At 36.6% G+C, this 20,532-nt stretch overlaps 1 pseudogene; it reads left to right on the top strand.

The window, feature by feature from the left end:
* The window catches only part of LOC149182405 (omega-3 fatty acid desaturase, chloroplastic-like), a 251,033-nt pseudogene extending 231,001 nt beyond the window's left edge, over nucleotides 1-20,032 (top strand).
* The last annotated feature ends 500 nt before the right edge of the window (nucleotides 20,033-20,532 follow it).

The raw sequence follows: 20,532 nt of genomic DNA, 5'->3' as shown, positions 1-20,532 counted from the left end.
ACCATTGCTTCCTAAGGGGGGAGGAATGATCTAGGTGCATATTGGTAGCCAAGTGGATATTGGTGGCCATCTACCTATTCCACCTAGACCCCCCATTTAAATTCATCTGCTTCCTTGTTCATTTCAAAATTTACTATTTTTAGCAGTTTTTTGGGTCCTGAAATTTTGGAGCAGTTTTGACCCCCCTAAAAGGCGTTTTTTTTGGGTTTGTGGCAAGCCCATATTCATAGGCAAGATTCCATTGTGAATCCTTTAGTACTTGGAGATACCTTTCCAACAAGGTATCGTACGTGCCAAACAAAGATAATATGACCAAGTTACGACCCCGGGAAGTTGGCTACCCAACTAACCCCAACGGGGCCCACAAACTCTTGGTGTTACATCTCCTGGGGTTAGGGTTTTGGTTGTTTAGGGTTTTCTCATGTTTTCCAATAATAAATAGGCCCTTGAGCCTCATTATAACACAGTTCTGAGGCATGTAGCTGCCACATCTCTTCTTAGAGACAAGCTACCATCTCCTGAGCTATCTTATTTCCATTATGTTTGTAAGCATAGTTCAATATTTTTATATTAATGAAATGAAGTGTTTTTCTACTGCATCTCTGTTTTTATGATTATATATATACGTTGTTGCATTCCTGTTTAAGTTCAGATCATGTTGAGAGGGTGCAGTCCCGAGATCTGAGCCACAATTCTAGTTCAGCCTCTAGACCACTACCCATAAATGTCTAAGACTTCTTAGAATCATTATTGGCATGACAAAGAAACTACACAATCAAAATTAAAGGCAGAACTTGACATAAATTGCCTAGAACATAACAAAAATTTCATCAAACACATGGAAAACATGTAAGCTATAGGTCATGAATACATATCTGATCATAATAGTTTGAGATTCATCTAAGAATCACCAAGAATATGCCCTCTCCACGTAGCTGCAATAACACTTATTAGTCTGTACATTCATCAACCAATCAATAGCTAAACAATTCATGACAAGATCCATAGATGATACACATCATATAAACAACATATAACCAGAACATGACCAACATAGAAACCATGGCAACTCAATCGTAATATCACCAATATAATCACTACAAGTATACATGAATAAAAGTAGAGAAATAAATCTTATTAGAATATGAGAATTCCAACCAAGTCAGGGACTTCCACATACCAACTGACCATAGATTGCGCTAAACCGAATCTCTCTTTCAACTAATCACCCCTGTGCCATATTCCAAGCATGAATGTAGGATCTCATGGAATAACCAAACAAAACCAAACCAGGGATTCCAGAGGCCAAACCACCCCAACCCTCAAGCCTTAACCAGTGAATCCACCTTATGGTCGGACATGACTAACGCTAACCAAATCAGTCTCTACCCAAGTTGTCAAGGGCTCCAGGAACTAGTAACTGAACACACAACCTTCTAGGGCTTTGGAGCGTTTGTCCAACCTAGCTCCAGGGATTAGCAGCTCAACCCACTAAGGGATCCAGAGCATTTTTCCCAACCTAGGCTCTAGGACTAGTAACTCAACCCAAGTTATTCCAGGGCTTCTAGAGTGTTTGTTCCAACCCACAAGCATAAGGAATTATGAGCACCAATAAAAAAACAATAAAGTGAAAACACCCAAAATGTGATGGCTATCTAGGAAATATTAAGGAAAGGCTAAAACCACTACCAATCCAGGACAATCTCCATGCTAATGACAACACATAACCAACAACTCATATACATATACCATGCATCCATATATCAACAAGGAAATCACACATGCAACTTGTTACCTGCAAAGAAATCCAGATGTAGTTGTTGATCCACTTTTTCCCTTGCGCTTTCCTGCTTTCCTTTGCCTTCTTTCTCCAAATCCAATGTATGCCAAAGTGCTCCAAGAATGCTCCAAGATTTCTTTAATTTTGCAAGAGTATGAGAGAATGAGAGAATAGAAGAGAGCTCCACCCAAAAACTGTCAAAATGATAACAATTGATCCTCAGAGGAATTTTTATCATTGAGGCCTCTAATTTCTTCATTTTCCTTCATTTTCCCTTCAATTTCTCTCTCATGCAAATTTGTGACCCTTCACCTTCCTTTTCTCCTATTTTCCTTTATTTTCATAAATAAATGCGACTTTGCCTTTGCCAATGCCTTTGCCCATTTCCATATCCATTAATTAATCACAAGTGATACCCATCACTATGTTTTTCCCAACATTCAGCTTGTAATACATGTCTCATGACCTTGGTCTTATTTTTATTTACATACAAAATCAACTAGGGGTTGTTACAACAAGAATTAACAGTGTATTTGTATGATATCACATGCAATGACAAGTCTTATATAGAATATTCTTTTGGAAGCAAAAGGGATTGGCTTTAGGAAATATAATTTGACTTTGTTTTGACATAGGTCAATGTTTACAAAAAGAATATGTTTTCCTACTAGGTTAATTGACAACAATGACATAAGCCTTATCCACTTTGTTGGAAAAACCAAACAAGATGAGCTTTAGTGGAGAAAGGTTGTTTGAAATTTGACCATTGAGTTGATTATTGGAGAGGTTTAGAGAATTGAGTAATTATATGTATCCCAATGATTTGGGATTATTATTATTCATTCAATTTCAATCAATTTATATTTCTATGAGAGCCTCACAAAGCCCTAATGTATGAGGTATGAGGATAGAGAGCACACTTTTCTACAAAAGTAGGTTGTTCAATAATATATGGTTTCCTATTCCATAAGGAAATTCATTAAAACAGTTATTACTTGCATCTACTTTAGTGAAGAGTAGTTCTTACCTAATTTTTTGAGGCAAGTTCCTTGAGCACTACTCTTTTTGGATGAAGAGTACATATACATTTTTGGCCTTGATGATTCCTTTACCCATTTTCCTCTTAAAACTATTGGAACTTAAATCAATTATCATGGCATGGGGTACTCCCTAAACACTATATGGTACTTTACTTGCCAAATTGTTATTTCTTAAAGTAATTCAAGATTGAAAAATCCCCATATGATTTGTAAACATCACCTATAAAGATATTTGTAGATAAAGAAAGAAAACCAATTTACCCCTTTTACACATATCAGGGGGAAACATATTAGGGAGACCATTCACTAATATATCAATGTCATTAAAATAGAACAAAATACCAAGGATTTAAGGTAATGAGCCAATGACATCATTCCTATAGCGAGATAAATATGAAAGAAACTATTACTTTCCAAACTCATTAGGTACTTGCCATAAAATGTTGTTTTGATAGAGGCGAAGAGATATCAAATTGTTCAATCTTGTAAGCTTGGAGAGTGTCCCATTTGATGAGTGCTTAGAGATATCAAAATACCTCAAGGATGTGATGTTTCTGAAATCCTAAAGGGATTTCTCATATAAGATTATTATCAAAGGGTTTAAACTGATACAACTTTCTAAGCCTTGTAATTTATTTTAGTACCATCCTTGTTAAATATTTGTAAGAGATCCTTACATTTCCAAACTATGATAGATTGGTGATGTAAGGAAAAATTGTTCCTATTGGATAATAGTTCGACAATTGCAATTGATTAAGGCATGTAAGGCTTAATATCTTTGTAAGTATTAAAATTTGATCTAGAGGATTACAATTTAAGTCCAAGTTAGGCATGGAGAAATAGTTGAGTTTTCCCAACTGCTCAATGACTTTGTTGGGTCTTGGAGATTTGCCTTTATACTAAGAAAAAATTAAATTTCATTGACTTGGAAATTAAGCTATGACAAACATACCATGGATACAATATGCAATAGAAGAAGATGTATAAGAATGGCATTGGTCACCTTTGCTTCACAACTAAACAATACAAATAGGGGATGAATCAAATGAGTTGATGTGAAGTTTGAAGTTGTTAAGTTTGAGCGTTTGGGTCTGGAGGATGCATTAATGGTGGATGTCAAATCCCATAATCCACCACTTTCATTAACGCCTCACAATAAATGGGAGCAATAGTGCATGGGGTCTCCACTTAGTCAATCTATGTTCGAGCACCTATACTTGTAGAATATTAAAGAATACTCATAATCCCATTAATATTGATAAAAACTTCCAAAAATCTTTTTGTTAAACCTCCTCCCAATACAGTTTTCTAATCAAACAACCCTTAATTTAAAAAAAAAAAAACTACTTTTTATAACCCCAACCTATAATTGGCCCTGCCCCACGTCCCTTGTCTCAATATTTATAATATATTGACATTATTTTAAGGGTTTTTAAATTATGAACCTGACATCCCCGAACTTGATGACATTTATAAAAATCCCTATGCAAACATTTATAAAAATCCCCATGCAATTATGACATTTAAGAGTTTCCTCATGTTTGGCTTTGAAGTTATCCAACGATCTTGAAACGTGATGGACAGGCATTCCATACCATGAAAGTGATGACCATGCGGTAATATAATGGAATGAGAAAGTGCTGGCCATGCGATAATATAACGGAATGACAGTGGGCATTGACAACACTCTCACACATCTCACACAACTATGATGTGCTTAGCACTTACCAAATTGCGGGGTTTCAACACTTTGCCAAGAAAGAAAATTCTTAAACAATTTTTACACATTTTTAAAATTTACAAAAATGTTCTTTCAGAATCCATCTTTGACCATTTTTTAAGTTTTACATAAATGTTTTTTAACAACCATCCACAAAAATATGCATTTTAAAATGGAATTGTTTTTCATGTGATTTTTTGATCTTCTTATGGTGGGATTTTCTGTTAAATTTTTTTAAATTTTTAAAGGAATTTATTAAAATTACAGGCTTGATAGATAATTCTGTGCAATCGAAGTGCCCTAGGAATTTTCAAGAGTGCTGAATTCATATATAGAATAAAAAAACTAATTTAATAACACAAATCAAGATTTCACCTCAAAATTTTCCACGAAATTTTAAAAAATCCAAAAAATTACAATAAATACAACTCCTTTAAAATATATTGTTTCAAAAATAAACTTATTAACCTATCATCTAGCCTTTATTTTCAGAATCTGTTTCACAATGACCGCAGCGGAAAAATAACAACGATAATGTAACTGTAAATATAATTTCTGAGAAGTTTTAATTAACAACTGCATGTTACAATTTCAATTCATACACGGGTGGACACCCATTTTTTACATACAATAATACGGACTCTTTAAATCCGCGAACAAACACTTTATTGTTAGGGCCACAAGATTTGAGTGACACACAACGATTGTTTGCCATGCATGAAACCAATGTAATTATATGCCTAAATTCATCCTTACTCTTACACTCCACGCTAAGCGTATTTATCGTGGTAGAGCTAATATGGCATCTCTTCGCACGTACAACATAATTGCAAGTTATATCATTAAATTTACAACAAATTTGATTTTCTTCGTCGGCCACTTCTAACCAAGGTACGGAAGCTGCACCTTCTTCGTCGGGCACTTCTAACCAAGGTACGGAAGTTGCACCTTCTTTGTCGACTTTTGCTCCTCCGGCAATGATTGCCCTGTCGCTCTTTAGTTCTACGCCATCTGAGGGTTTTAAATGCATTATGTAACAGAGCAACAAATTGATGTTGGTGTAAAACCACATCCTCAATCCTGTGCTAAACTCCATCAGTGCTGAGATCAAGCTCAATGACGTGGGAATGAACAAATGTACCTTGCCATGTAGAAAGAAGCCCGCCAAATTTAAAAATTTCCAAAAATTATCTGACAAGTTGATGGGCAGGAGCCAATGATCCTCAAAAGGGTTGCTGACACACTGATGGTCAAGTATGATTCCTTCTACTACTTCCTCGAAAGTCATGACACCGCCTCTCATCACGTTTTTCCAAGCGCCCCTCATCACGTATTTCCAACATTGTTCGTAACTTTGTCTGTACCGTTTCACAAACAACGTAGTGGAGTAGCGGGGGGCCATGGCAACGCGGACGGCTGCAAAGGTGGAGGGTTCGTCCGCGCAGGCATCGACGGTGGCGGCGCCGGCATCGACGGTAGCGGCGCCAGCGAGGCCGGGTACATTGTAGAGGGTAGCCTCTCCGAAGTTCAGCAGTTCCTCCCACATTGCGGGAGTGATGTAATAAGACATTTCCCCGTTGATAAACAACATGTTGCCCTCCCTCCCGCTTTTCTCCAGAATAAACCTCCTACCCAAGTACCACAGACGGATGGTGTCGAGTTTATCCGCCCCCTCAATGACCCTCCTCTCAGACGGAGTATGGGCTTGGAGCACAAAACAATTCGCTCTCTTGAAAGCTCGAGAATAAGTTGGGGACTGTCGCAAGGGTCGCAGTAACCAGAGGACCACGCATTGCATGAGAACCCCAACCGGTGTGAGCATCATCAATTGACATAAGCCAAGGCAGGCTTGGAATGCCCACAGGACGATATTCAAAATCAACTCGATTTGTTTCATTGCCATACTTTCTCCACGAATGATGAATGGCAGCAGAGTCAATTCAATTTAATCTTTTGCCTCCTCACTCGAAAGCGTAGCCTGCTGATCATTCTTCTCCTCTTCTTAAAATTCTTCAACCTCCTTTGGCATACTATTCTTTTTCTTTGGATCGTGATGTACAAGTCATCCCTCACCGGTTACAAGCCGTCCAAGTCCTTAAGATGAAAGCGATGTCCATGGCATCTTTCCCTTCTCTTTTTATCCTTCATCTTCTTGAATGTCGGAGATGAGATTCTCATATGCATGTACTGGATGTTTTCCATGTAAATTAGGGTTTGATGCTTATACCTTACTTCTGTTTGTCTTCTGATTTCACTTCGAGTGCAAAAGAAAAAGATCGATTCCGCGTGGGAATGCACGAATTCCTTAAAGTTAATAACAATATTCATGTCCTCTTCTCAGGCACCTCTCTTTTCTTTAATTTATTCTTTTATTCATCTTGTTGTGGGTCGCAGATGAGATTCTACAGATTACATGTGAACGAAGGAAGGCATTTCCTTTTTTCTGGCATCTTATTTTCCTTTACATCTTCGTCTTTGGCCATCCATTATTGATTAAAGATGTACAGACTGCCTATGTCCTTTTCTGTTTTGTCTTCTTTTTTCTTCATCTTCTCGCAGGTCGGGGTCCGAGATGAGATTCTACACATACTAGTTGATTTGGATGTAAATTAAGGTTCGATGTTCATACCTTTATCTTCGCTTATCTTTTTCTCTTCAGGGAATAGAAACGCAAATGATAAAATTCCGTTAGCCGAAGCCTTTGGAACGATGAATTTATCTTTTAGAAAACCCGGTGCTTTGTAATCTAATGGTAAACTTCAATTAAATCCCGTAATAAAATTTCCTTCCAGTAGGTTGCCTAAATCTATGATACAAATAGTTATATGGTAAACTTCAATTAAATCCCATAATAAAAATTGCTTCCATTAGGTTGCCTCAATCTATGACAAAAAGGTTGTAATTCTCATCATCTGAACTTTATGGAATTTTTAACAATTTAAACTAATCATCCGAAATTCCATAGAGATTTAAGTTGATCCAGGGAAGGCAAAAGCTTTTTGTTCATTACTGGGAAAGGAAATTTATTTGTATTCAAATTTTCTGTGGGCACATTCTTCTTTTCCTTACAATCCTGTTATACAAGCCATCTGGGTTATTACGATAAATGTAGTTCCACGTCATCTTTTCATTGTTGCAGGTCTCAAATGAGATTCTTATGCATCCATGTACTGGTAGGTTTCATGTCGATTAAGGATTGTTGTGGATAGCTCTTCTGCTTTCACTCTTTGAAGTTAACTTCTATCTATTATACAATTATATTATACAGTTTTTTATTTGTCTTAAATGTGAGTTGTCATTTATGTAAAACCTTGAATGGAGTTTTAGCGAATTTTGGAGTTTGCATTTTAAACATATTACTCTAGTCAACTCAATATCTGAGTGTAAGTCTATTGGAATTGACCACTTTAACAAATGCTGCTTTGTGCTTTGTGAAGACTAGAACACTCCAAGATAAAGATTGAACCATATGAACAAGTTTTGACCTTTGCTAAGGAGGGCCATGGTGACTTCTCTATGCTTGAATAACAGTTGATAGTTTGATGATTATTGAGTTTGTAGTTGTGAAATGTCTTTATAAAGTGGTTTTCTATTTCTTTAAGTTATGATTATAAAAAGGGTTGGTGGTTCTTAAACTTGAAGCCCCAGTGTCCGAAACATCAATTCTTGTGTGTTAGTAAGGTCATGCTTTTTTATCAACTTTTGAACACATTCAATATACAGACCTCCATCCTAGCAATTGACAGATAGCCACAAGTGAAATATATGATAGATGGTGGTTGGTCCATAGGATGGTTCATTACTTGACCACTCTTATCGCGGAAGCTGGAGGTGTCAATATTGTTGATGAGGCGAGGTGTCAATATTGTTGATCTTGCAAAATTCATCAACGATGGTCAAAGGCGATTACATTTTAAATGGAGGTCAACTCACAACTTGAAGATGTGGTGATGAAAGAACAGTGTTTGCAAGATTAGAGAGTGGATGTGAGCGTTGATGAAGACGATTCAAACAAAGATTATCATTGTTGTTATAATATGTGTTTTCAATGTTTTCCATGTAGGGTGTTGGAAGTAATGCTTCCATATCATTTGTGTGATGTGTATTACAAGTTGTCAATGAGTGTTCCAAGGTGTTATTCTAGATGTGGTTGTTTCCCATGTGTATGAGTTGTTGTTGTGTCAAGTCCCAAGCATAGATCCACTTTCTTAGGATCTAGATTTGTCGAAGTCAGTAATTTGTATCCTATATATATGTAATCTTTGTGATCAATAAAAATATGGGAGTGCTTTGTGTTGTGTGTATTTTTTCTCTCTCTTTCTATTTTTAATACTTTTCTCTCCGTCTAGACCCGCGTGAGCTCAGAATTTCTCTCGCTCATGCTCTCTCCTTTCAAGTCCTAGTAGCTGGCCTTCAAGTCGATGTCATGGGTTTCATTGTTATGGGGTAAAAAATCTTGCCCCTCGAATAAAGGGTGCCACAATGTCTGAAACATAATGGCTTTGGCATCATTGGCCTTCCCCACCTCGACGCATTTTGCAGCAGTTTCTTAGCGATTAGCCCCTCTTCTCTTCAAGCGATGTCTCTTGGTGGACTCGATTCATTGCAAGAGCAAAGAATTCTTCAATGTTGTCGTTGTCCTGATTAGTGTCAGCCCATGGCTACTTGGCACTAATGTCCACTAAAGCTGAAAATCATAGCATACAACATTTGTTGGTCATAGTTTCCACGACTACGAGATTGATCTCTGACCCAATCAATATAATTCGAGAGAGACTTAGAATTTTATTGAATAAATACCCAAATCCATAACTATAAAACGAGTACAACACGCCCCAAATGTCTCAACTTTATGGTGAAATTCTTGAAATTATGTACAAATCCATCAAACCAAATAGATGCCAAACCATTGCCTTTGTCTTATCATCACCTTGGGAATGGGTTGCCAGCAATTGGACATTATTCTAGTTAAAATAACTCATTGTAAACTTATTCCTGGTCGCTCTTTTGAAATTTCCCATGGTTGTAGCTAGGAATTAGGCTTTGCTCAATGATAGATCTCAATCCAACAATAGCGCAATCAACTCACTCAATTAGTGCCAAGAAATAATGTGTTCAACAACTCCCCTTCAAAAAACAAACATGAGCCACAAGAGCCAAAAACCTACCTTATAACTAAACATAATATGGACCGAACAAAATTACAAATTCAAAATTCAAATTTGAACACCTTTAGCGCCTTTACTAAATTCAAAATAAAATGGAGGTTGACAAAGTGGTAGATGAGGAAGCTAGCAGAGGTCGCATGTATTAAATAATGACAACAGTCATTGTTATTAATGTAATTAACTGAGTAAATTATCTTTTACGGTTCATCCAGTTTTGTAACTATAGGAAGTTACAGAACAAATTTGTTCATATTAAAATGGTAATTTCCTCAGAGGCTGAAAGTACATTGGAAAGTCATTTTTGACCTGAAGTAATAAGAATTCCAATCCCTTGGCCCATGGAGGTTTCCTTGACACACGGTTAGGGTTTTACCATGTAAAATCTTTGTGTTTCTTGTTGTGTGATTCAATTTCTATGTTTTGTGCATTTATTTCTTATTTGAATGTTAATGGGCTTAAATACCAAAAAGTGTTATGAGAGCAAGGAACAAGAAGATCTTAAGTTGTGAGAGGTCGTCGTTCTGAACAATGTGATTAGGGAACGAGAAGATCTTGAGTTGTGAGAGGTCTTCGTTCTGAACAATGTGATCATTCTGAACAATGTCATTAGTGAACAAGCAATTGATTAAGACCAAAGTAGCTCAGATGAAAGCCAACATGAGAGACGATGTAACACAGCCTCCACTGTCGCAAAGAACTCTAGTTAAAGAGACATTTTTTTTGATGATTGTCGATCATCATGCTTTAAAGTCTTCAACATCGTAATTTTGTTTTGAAATCACTAGTCGAAGTTGAGAGAGCAGAGTCGGTCAAGAAGTGATTGGGAGTTTGTGTTCGACCTTGATCCATCGATTAAAGAGCCTGAAGCCCAAAATTAAGTAGTTAATCATGCTCACCTCCGAGAAAGCCATGAGGAGTTGACTAGCCTGCCTCTAAGAAAAAACACTAACATGGAAGAGTTTCTTGTTGAAATCGCTGAAGAAATATTGAGGGCCGACTGCAAAGGAGCAATCCAACGCATGAAATAAAGAGCCAAAGAAAACTTCCAATCTGCTACTGAAATCACTAAAGATATTTTGAGGGCCAACTGCAAAGGTGCAGTCCATGCATAAAAGAAATATCCAAGGAAATTCGCCAAATAAAGGAGCAACCACATCATATTTCTCTATTTATGCACAATAATATTTTGAAGTAGCTAGAGGAGTTAGAACTTAATTTCTTTTAGGAAGCAGAGTGAACAGAGCGGGTATTTATTTTTACCTAACAAAGTTTTTCTTCAATAATATGATATCTTTGATGAAGGTTTTTTAAAGATTCACTATTGGGTTTCTTAAAAAATAAGAAGGGTTTTTTTGGAAATTGTCTCTGTTTGTGGAAGAAGATTTTTTTTGGTGGAATTTTGTTGTTTGGGTCTTATGTGCAGAAGATAATTAAGTTTTTATTTGGTATTCTAAAAAAAAAAAAAAAAAAAAACTAGCTGAAAAACATAGGAAATTTAATAAAGGAAAACCCTAGCTGAAAATTCTAGAAAATTAAAATTCAAACAAGGAGGGAGAAAGTTTAGAAAGGAAAAGCCCTGACTACTAAAATTTGAAAGAGCCCGATAGGAAGAAATGGAAAAAATGGAAAAAAATGGCAAATGCAAAGTTTGAGGTGGAGAAGTTCATCGGTAAGAATAATTTTGCATTGTGGAAACTTAAAGTAAGGGATTTGTTGGTGCAATAAGGGTTGCAAAAAGCATTAGATGGGGTTAAAAAGAAACCTATTGTCATGACATATTTGGATTGGGAGGACTTAGATGGCCAAGCTCTCAGTACCATTAAGTTGTGCCTGGCATATGAAGTTCTCTTCAACATTGTTGAAGAAACCTTAGCATCAGGTTTGTGGGTAAAATTGGAAATGTTGTATATGACCAAATATTTAACCAACATAATTTATTTGAAGAAGAAACTATATAGCCTTCAGATGAAGGAGGGTACTAAAATTTCAGAACACTTGAATGTTTTTAATACACTTATTTGCTAATTGTCAGACATGGAATTTAAATTTTAGGAAGAAGACAAAGGTATTACCTTGTTATGTTCCTTGCCCGAACCTTGGGATCACTTTGTGACTTCTATCAGTGTGAGCACAACTGAATATTTGGAATTTGATTCAGTTGTGGGAGCTCTATTATCTGAAGAAGTATAGAGGAAGTCCAACATTGAAAATTTTGCACTAGAAGCCATGGTAGCCAGAGGCCGGTCCAAGGAAACAAGGGAGAAAACAAGAAGTTCTTCTAGATCAAAATCAAAAGGCAAGAAGTGTAAAGCCAAATGCTAATACTGCAATAAAAATAGGGCATCTCAAGAAGTATTGTTGGAAAAGAGAGGAGTCTGTTGAAAACCCAAAGAAGGAAGAAAATCAAGTTGAGTCAAGTATGATTGATGAAGTTTTATTTGTTGAATTAGGTATGGTAGATGAATCTTTACCTGTTTGCAATGTCTCCGATAATTATGAAAATTGGTTGTTAGATTTTGGTGCTTCTCATCACATGAGTCCACATAGAAATTGGTTCTCTTCATATGAAGTTGTGAATGGTAGTTCTATGTTTATGGGTAATAATGTATCTTGTCAGACTGTTGGGATAGGAAATGTAAAAATTAAAATGTATGATCATAAAATTAGAACATTGACTAATGTTAGACATGTACCCGAGTTGAGAAATAATTTGATTTATTTGGGAGTATTGGACTCAGAAAGTTACAAGTTTACATGTCAAAATGGAGTGCTAAAAGTTTCAAAGGGTGCTCTAGTTGTTATGAAGGAGGAGAAGATCAAAAATCATTACAGACTGAAAGGAAGTACTCAGGTTAGTGAGACAATGACTGTATCTGAGAAGGAAGAAGAGGATACTTGCCTATGGCATCAACGATTGGGTCATGTGAGTGAGAAGGGTCTTCAGGTACCGATAAATCACAAATTGATTCCTAATTTGAAATTCTTGAGGTTGGATTTTTGTAAACATTATGTATATGAAAAATAGTGTAAACATAAATTTAAAATTAGAAGTCATTATAGTAAAGATTTTTTTTACTATATTCATTCTGATCTTTGGGGACCATCTCCTACTCTATCTTATGAAGGTGCATTGTACTTCGTAATATTGATTGATGATTTCTTCAGGAAAGTCTGGGTCTATATATTGAAAACAAATGTTGATGTATATAATATTTTTAAACAATTTAAAGCTATGGTGGAAAAGGAAGCAGGAAAATCAATTAAATGTTTAAGAATTGACAATGGTGGTCAATTTACTTCCTTAGAATTTGAAAAATATTGTAAGGATGAAGGGATTGTTAGACATAAAATTATTGTTTATACTCCTAAGCAAAATGGCATTGTTGAACGTATGAATCGAACTCTTATGGAAAGGGATAGAAGCATGATCAACAATGCTAACATGCAAAAGGAGTTATGGGCAGAAGCAGTGTCTACTGCTTGTCAACCTTGTGATTATTCACATTTAATAATTTTTTATTGTGATGCCTATGCTCTTATTCCAAATAATTAGCGTTCAAAGTGAGAATCAATAGAAAAATGCTATGTCTTTGTTGGGTATGACTATGCAGTGAAAGGATACAGGTTGTGGGATTCTTCTTCATGAAAAATAGTCATTAGTAGATAAGTAACATTTGATGAATCGTCTCTTCTAAAAACAGATGTTGAAAAAGTTGAATAGGAATAGGTATCATCAAATCAACAAATTCAGTTGGAGGCTAAACCTTTTTCGAAAAGTCAAAAGCAAGGAGAGTTTTATGAAGAAAAAGGTGAAGAAGATGCAAAGGAAACTGTAGGCGTTTAGGGACCAGTTTAACAACCAGTCACACTAAGGAGGTCTACAATGGAGAGAAGAACACCCAAAAGGTATGAAGATTCTACTTCATCTATTACATTGGTTATTGAAGATGGGGAACTGTCTTGTTGTTAGGAAGCAGTGGATGATGCGGATAGAGAAAAGTAGAAAGGGGCTATGGATGAAGAAACGGGTTCCTTAGCTAAGAACAAAACTTGAGATCTTGTAGAACTTCCTGAAGGGAGAAGTGTTTTCAAATGAATTTGGGTCTTAAAATTTAAGCGAAATGTTGATGGAAGTATCGAAAGGCATAAGGCAAGGCTAGTAGAAAAAGAGTATTCTTAGGTTGAAGGTATTGACTTTCATGAGATTTTTTCAACAGTTGTAAAACTTGTTTCTATTCGAACTGTGTTAGCACAAACTACATACTTGATCTTAAGTTAGAACAATTAGATGTCAAAACATCTTTTCTTCATGGAGATTTAGACAAGGTTTCACAACATAAGATTAGCTTACAAGCTCAGGAGATCATTGTATGGCTTGAGGAAGTCTCCCAGGCAATGGTAGAAGAAGTTTGAATCCTTCATGGTGAGCCAGAACTTTACTACAAGTGAGTATGATCATTGTGTGTACTTTAGAAGTTTCAATGGCATATTAATTATCTTAGTCTTGTATGTTGAGGATATGCTTATTACGAGCAAAACCATGGAAGATATCAACATATTAAAGGCTCAACTCTCTAGGACGTTTGATATGAAGGATCTTGGAGCGGAAAAACATATCTTGGGCATGGAGATACAAAGAGACGAAAAAAGTGGAAAGATATGGTTATCACAACAGAAGTATGTGGAGAAATTACTTGAAAAGTTTGGTATGAACAATGCGAAACTTGTTAATGTTCCATTAGCTTCCCATTTTAAGCTTTCTTTGGTTTTGAGTCCTAGAACTGATGAAGAAAATAAGTATATGTCTCATGTACCATATGAAAATGCAATAGGAAACTTAATGTATGTGATGGTATCTACAAGACCTGACATTTATCATGGAGTTGGAGTTGTCAGCATGTTCATGGAAAATCCAAGAGAAGAACATTAATGAGTAGTGAAATGGGTGCTTCGGTATTTGAGAGGCATACGTGACCATTGTATCACCTTTAATGGTATTGATGGTTCAGTGTGTGGATATGTGGATGCTGATTATGCAGGTGATTTGGACAAGAGGATATCTACTATGGGATATGTCTTTACTCTTGCAGGTGGAGCAATTAGCTCATTGTCAAATCTTTAAGAAGTAGTTTCTTTGTCTACTACTGAAGCAGAGTATGTAGTTTCTCCATATGCCTATAAAGAGACAATCTGGTTGAAAGGTCTACTTGATGAGATTGGAAGGACACATGAGAAATTGAATGTATTATGTGTCAGTTAGAGTGCTATTCATTTGGCTACAAATCCAGCTTATCATAACAAGACTAAGCACATTGAAGTAAGGTACAATTTGTGAGACATGTGATTGATGGTGGAAAAGTAGCTCTCAAGAAGGACCATATATGGGAGAATCGTGCATACATCTTCACGAAGCCAATTTTAGTAGAGAAGTTGCGCTGATGTTTGGCTTCTCTTGTATTGCAGAAAATATGATGAATGGGCATGGGAAAGGGATTAGGAAAATTGTTGTTAAGGTGGACATTATTAAATAATGACAACAATCATTGTTATTAATGTAATTAACTCAGTAAATTTACTTTTACAGTTCAATCAGTTTTGTAACTATAGGAAGTTACAAAATGAATTTGTTCATATTAAAATGGTGATTTCCTAAGAGGCTGAATGTACATTGGAGAGTCATTTTTGACTTGGAGTAATAAGAATACAAATCCCTTCCACTGTGGAGGTTTCCTTGACACACTATCAAGTTTTTACCACGTAAAATATTTGTGTTTCTGTTGTGTGATTCAGTTTCTATATTTTGTGCATTTCTTTCTTATTTGAATGTTAATGGGATTAAACACCAACATCAGGAGGAATCAAGATCGTGGTTCAAATTGAACACATCACAACCTTTCAAAGGGGGTCTAGCATGTCTGAGAAGTGTGAAGTGAAAATTAGGCATAAAAAATGGCTAATTTCTATTTCTACTTGCTTTAAAAAGAAAATTTAAATAACATAACAAAATGCCTAGTGAAGAGTTGTCAGATAAATTATGGGTTAGGTAATGCTATGGTGATTACCGATGAACAGTGAAAGGATTTAATTATTTTCCTCACACCATTTACAATACTAACATGAATTCAGTACAATGGTGAAAGTGACATTAGAATCCACACCATGTTATGAATTAATACCCTTCACACAATCTAGAAAGATTCATATATATAGATTTATTATTTGTGGAGAAATCGACTTTAGTAGGTTACAAGAAATAAATACTAAACCCTAAGCCATAATTAACTTCTTTATATATTTTCAATGTGAATAACCTCTGTGAGTTTCACACAAACAAAACTCAGTGAGTTAGTACATTCTCTGCCAATGCTTTTTAAATTCATATTTTACTGATGAGGAGAAAGATAGAGAAGCATCGATGGCATCGATGGCATTGAGTAATTTCCTTCCATTCAGCTTTCACTTATGACCAGTAGAGAAACTATAGGTAATATCAGTCTCGTGTAGACAAACAAATGGGAAAGAAAGGGGGTACTAGCTTTGCGAGCATGGTTGGATGGAGTGGTGGTTTTCTCATGTTATTTGCCTTCTTGTTACGAGCCTTCAACAATGACACTTATTCATGGCTTCAAAATCCATTACCCAACACAGGCAAGATGCAATCTGCAAGTTGTTTTGGGTTGTTCAGGAATTTTTCGATGACCAAATATCATTCATTCATTCGATGGCTTGATGTATGTGTGGAAGTAATAGTAAGAGTGTCTGTATGTGATGGAAGCGAGGGAAATTTATTGTGCCTCAAGACATCCAATGAGTGGAGGAAAATGTGTATCATGAAAACAAAAAAAACATGTGGAATAATTTAGGATAAGGACCATCAATGAAGAGGATAAGCTAGCAAATTAGAGGGTCAGTGTGTTGCTTAACACTAGATAGTGTTGTACTAGGAGGCGACTCCCGCTATTTATTATGATTTATTTTCATTAACCCAAGTTAAAATGAATTAGAGGGTTGAAATGTATTAAAATAAGTTCTTTTTTTCCATGTAATTCTTGTACAAAAAGGGAAGAAGTTCTTGGTTCCCATCCCAATATTTATAATGTGTTTAGATATAATCTACTCCAAGATCGACAACAAGATTCAAGAGTTTCCTGGGGTAGATTTGATAGGAACATTGGGGTGGAATACAATGCCAAGAACATTACAAAACCCTAATAGAATCAAGAAGCCAACGATTCAAATCAAATAATAATGCTAATAATGTGCCCATGGGAGGCAGGGGCGCCAACATGTCCATGGAAAAGCATTTGTCTCCTTCAGCAAGAATGCAACGCCAATGTAACATGTTCAAGGGGGGAGATGGTAATATGATGAATCCTATTTTTTGTATCCACCTAGGTCATGCCCTTATGCTAGCATTGATTTTAACTTTCAAAAGAATGGTAGCATGGATTCCAATTACAAGAGATGGAGATGGAAACCTCAGGATTGTGAACTTCCAAGGTGATCTATCTATTCATGGCAGTTCTAGCTTGAATGATTTTATCATTGAATCAATAACCTATTTCTTCTTCTTAATATGTTTCCTAATGCCTCTTTGATGCTGGAAAGGTTGAGAGATAAATGATTTTTTATGTGGGAGAATCCATAAACCACAATCAATAGCAATCCATACTTTGCATTATGAGGGATGCATTTTCGTACTATGAACCAACTCACAAGTCCAATGAAAATTGCAAGTTCGTTCAATATTATTTCAAGGTAATTCTAAAATCTCAAGGCTAGACTAGATAGCCATCAACCACAACTAGGATGGTGGGTTGGTTTTAGAAGAATGGTTGGATTCCCATATATTATTTATTGAGAATGCATAATTTGAATGTAATAGAGAGTTTTAATAATATTGAAACCATTCAGTTTAAAAAAAAATGCAAATTCAATTATAAAAAATTACAATTCCATTCATTTTTTATAATTTTCAGATTTTATTATATTATGTATTTGATTTTATCATAATGTGATATTTTCTAATTTCCATCTAGTTTTAAGAGTTAATTTATTTAATAGATTTAAGAGTTTAATTTATTTAATAGAAATAAATTTGATTGATATGAATTTGATTTTAGCTTTTCATTATGAAGGGGTTGGATGAATATATGCCCTTATAATTGAAATTAAGACCAACCCCTTGAAATTTGATCAGTGGTTGGGACAAGTTTGACCATGGTTGCTGATAAGAATAGTATAAACATTAAGGTCAGATACAAAGATGACAAAAGTCACTGAAGAACTGAACACAAACATCAAGGTGGTGATGGGTGACAATTTCCGGGTGGAATTACCGATGGCTAGATTACTCCGTTGTTCAATAAGGGGACGCCTCAAGGAGTAATTGAGCAGGGTATTATCTACCAACGCCACAAATTTGGTCGGATGATAGTTTTATTTTCGGAATCCAGTATTTTTTTTTTATATCAGAATGTTGGAGTGTTTGAATTGTTTTTTTGATGGCTAAAATGGATTCAACACCATCAAGAACTCTTGGGGCACCCAAAATCCTGAAGTTTCATAGTTGTAACCTAGATTTTCAAAAATTTATGTTGGATTTTGGCATAATCTTATTGGAATTTCCATTATTTTCTGGGAAAGTTTGTGGGTTTTTTAAACTACACTAATGAAAGATTAAGTAAAAATAAATTTCAATACTAATGCTTCATTAAGCTTCAAATTGATTTAATTTAACTAAATTAATTGGGTAGGAGTGGAATCCAACCTCAAGATGACCATTTTTATGTTTATTAAATGTTTGGAGCTTTTTTCTCTTTTAACATTTTATTTCAGTTAAAAAAATAAGAAGAAAAGGTTAGCTAAATATATATTACAATTTTATTTTATTATTCATTATTGAAATATTATGAAAACGTTATAATTAAATATTTCAAATATATTTAGCAAAATGAACCCCCGGGGTGCAACCTCGTAACCATAATCCCTTCAAGTAATTTATGATGATGGTCTCAGGATGTACACCCACCATCCCTCACACGATCTAGGCAGATGGTGTGGTGGATGACCGCATGCAAGTGATTAAGCCACCCAAGGAAGGTGGCAGCGACATTCATTTCAATATTCAGTCTTGGCTAAGTCACTTGGTGTGGGTAATCGGTAGTTCTTGGTGTCGACACTGCAGGCAGTTGAAGGCAGCAAGGTGCAGTACCTCAGAGAGGCTCTCAGTGCAAAGGCACATCCGTCCCTTCTCGTTGCAAGCAATCGAGTATGCTTTTAGTCCTTTTCCTCTCAGCTCCATGTATCAGCTCTTTAGCAAGGGGAATTGGGGGAGCACAACTCTAGTTTGTCGAGGCATAAAGTCCTCCATCAACCTCTGAAACTACATTTGTTGCCTATGTTTGGAATGGTGATGGTTCATTTGGTTGTGTTTCTATGTCTATGTTGTTTGATATATGTCTTTCCAGGATAGGCATGTATCGGGCCTCAACTTTTTTGATATATACCCGGGAGGGCTATTGGTTCAGGCTTGATTGGGTTGGGACTAGAGTGAGGGTTATGGTTCATTATGCTCCTAGGTCTTGTATGCAAATCCTTTCCTGGGTGGGTCTATTGTCCTGGGTGCTTATGAATTTTTTTTGATATATACCCGGGAGGGCTATTGGTTCAGGCTTGATTGGGTTGGGTATAGAGTGAGGGTTATGGTTCATTATGTTCCTAGGTCTTGTATGCAAATCCTTTCCTGGGTGGGTCTGTTGTCCTGGGTGCTTATGAAAAAGGTTGTTTTGTGGTGGCATCTTCAGATGGCGTTGGGTCTTTGGCTGGGGCATAACCTTTTTGGGTCCTGGGGTATAAGATACCTACAGATTGGTTTCATGGACAGTCTGTGTGAAGTCAATCTCGAACCTAATCTCTATCAAATTACTTGTTTTCATGGTGGTTCGTTCTTATACTATGAATATTTTATTGTTCTGGGGCTCACTTGTAAACAAAGTATGCATTGGAGGAGCGAGGGAGGACTAAATCATACAATTATCCTGGAATCATGATTTTTTGCATCTCTTATGATAGGGGAGACAGAAGGTAAGATCGCATGGAAGTGGTATGATTCTAAGGATGAGCTACCTCCTACGCTTTCAGTTTTATTACGTTCTTGTCATTTGGTTAACAACGATCCTATAGTGTCCCGGATGCGGGTGTCATCGGAGTGGACAAGGCAGTGCCACATGACGAGCACGGGCTGCCACGTGAAAATGAATGGGCTTTTAATGCCCCATGCCATCGAAGCACCGGAACAGAGGAGGCTTCAGGGCGTCCTTAATGGAGCCGCTGGAGGTGATGGCAAGCCTGCGATGTGCATTCAATGCAGGTCACTTCATCAGAGTTGGTAATGAGCATAAGAATGAGCGTTGGCTGGCGATGGAAGCACAATGCGTGGAGAAGAATTCATGGCATGCTAAGGGTCCATGTCTCGACTTGGTGGTGGAGAGCTGGGGTGAGGTTCGCTTCATACCTGCACCTCTTGGCCTATGTCTACACTCTTTTGAGCACCGTTCAGTCTCATTTCAGAGGCAGCAAGCTGCGGGAAGGATTAGCATACTCTATAGGCCCTCTTGTGAACAGTACGAGGAACGGGTGGTTATCATGGTGCGCGAAAGAATGCCCTGCAGGAGAGGTCCTGGGCGTGGAGAATCCTCCCGTCCCCCTGCAGCGGACATTCATCACCATTGTTGCTGCTGTTATTGTTACCGAAGAATGGGAGCTACCCCAATTCCAGCATGTCAAGTTATGGAAGTTGGCAGCTCTTCTGAGGGGGAGCCC

This window comes from Pinus tabuliformis, chromosome 3_2 (genome assembly GCF_031772625.1).
Source record: "Pinus tabuliformis cultivar Carrire ecotype Pingquan chromosome 3_2, CPIR1, whole genome shotgun sequence".
Taxonomy (NCBI): domain Eukaryota; kingdom Viridiplantae; phylum Streptophyta; class Pinopsida; order Pinales; family Pinaceae; genus Pinus; species Pinus tabuliformis.
This window is presented reverse-complemented; position numbering and strand designations above follow the sequence as displayed.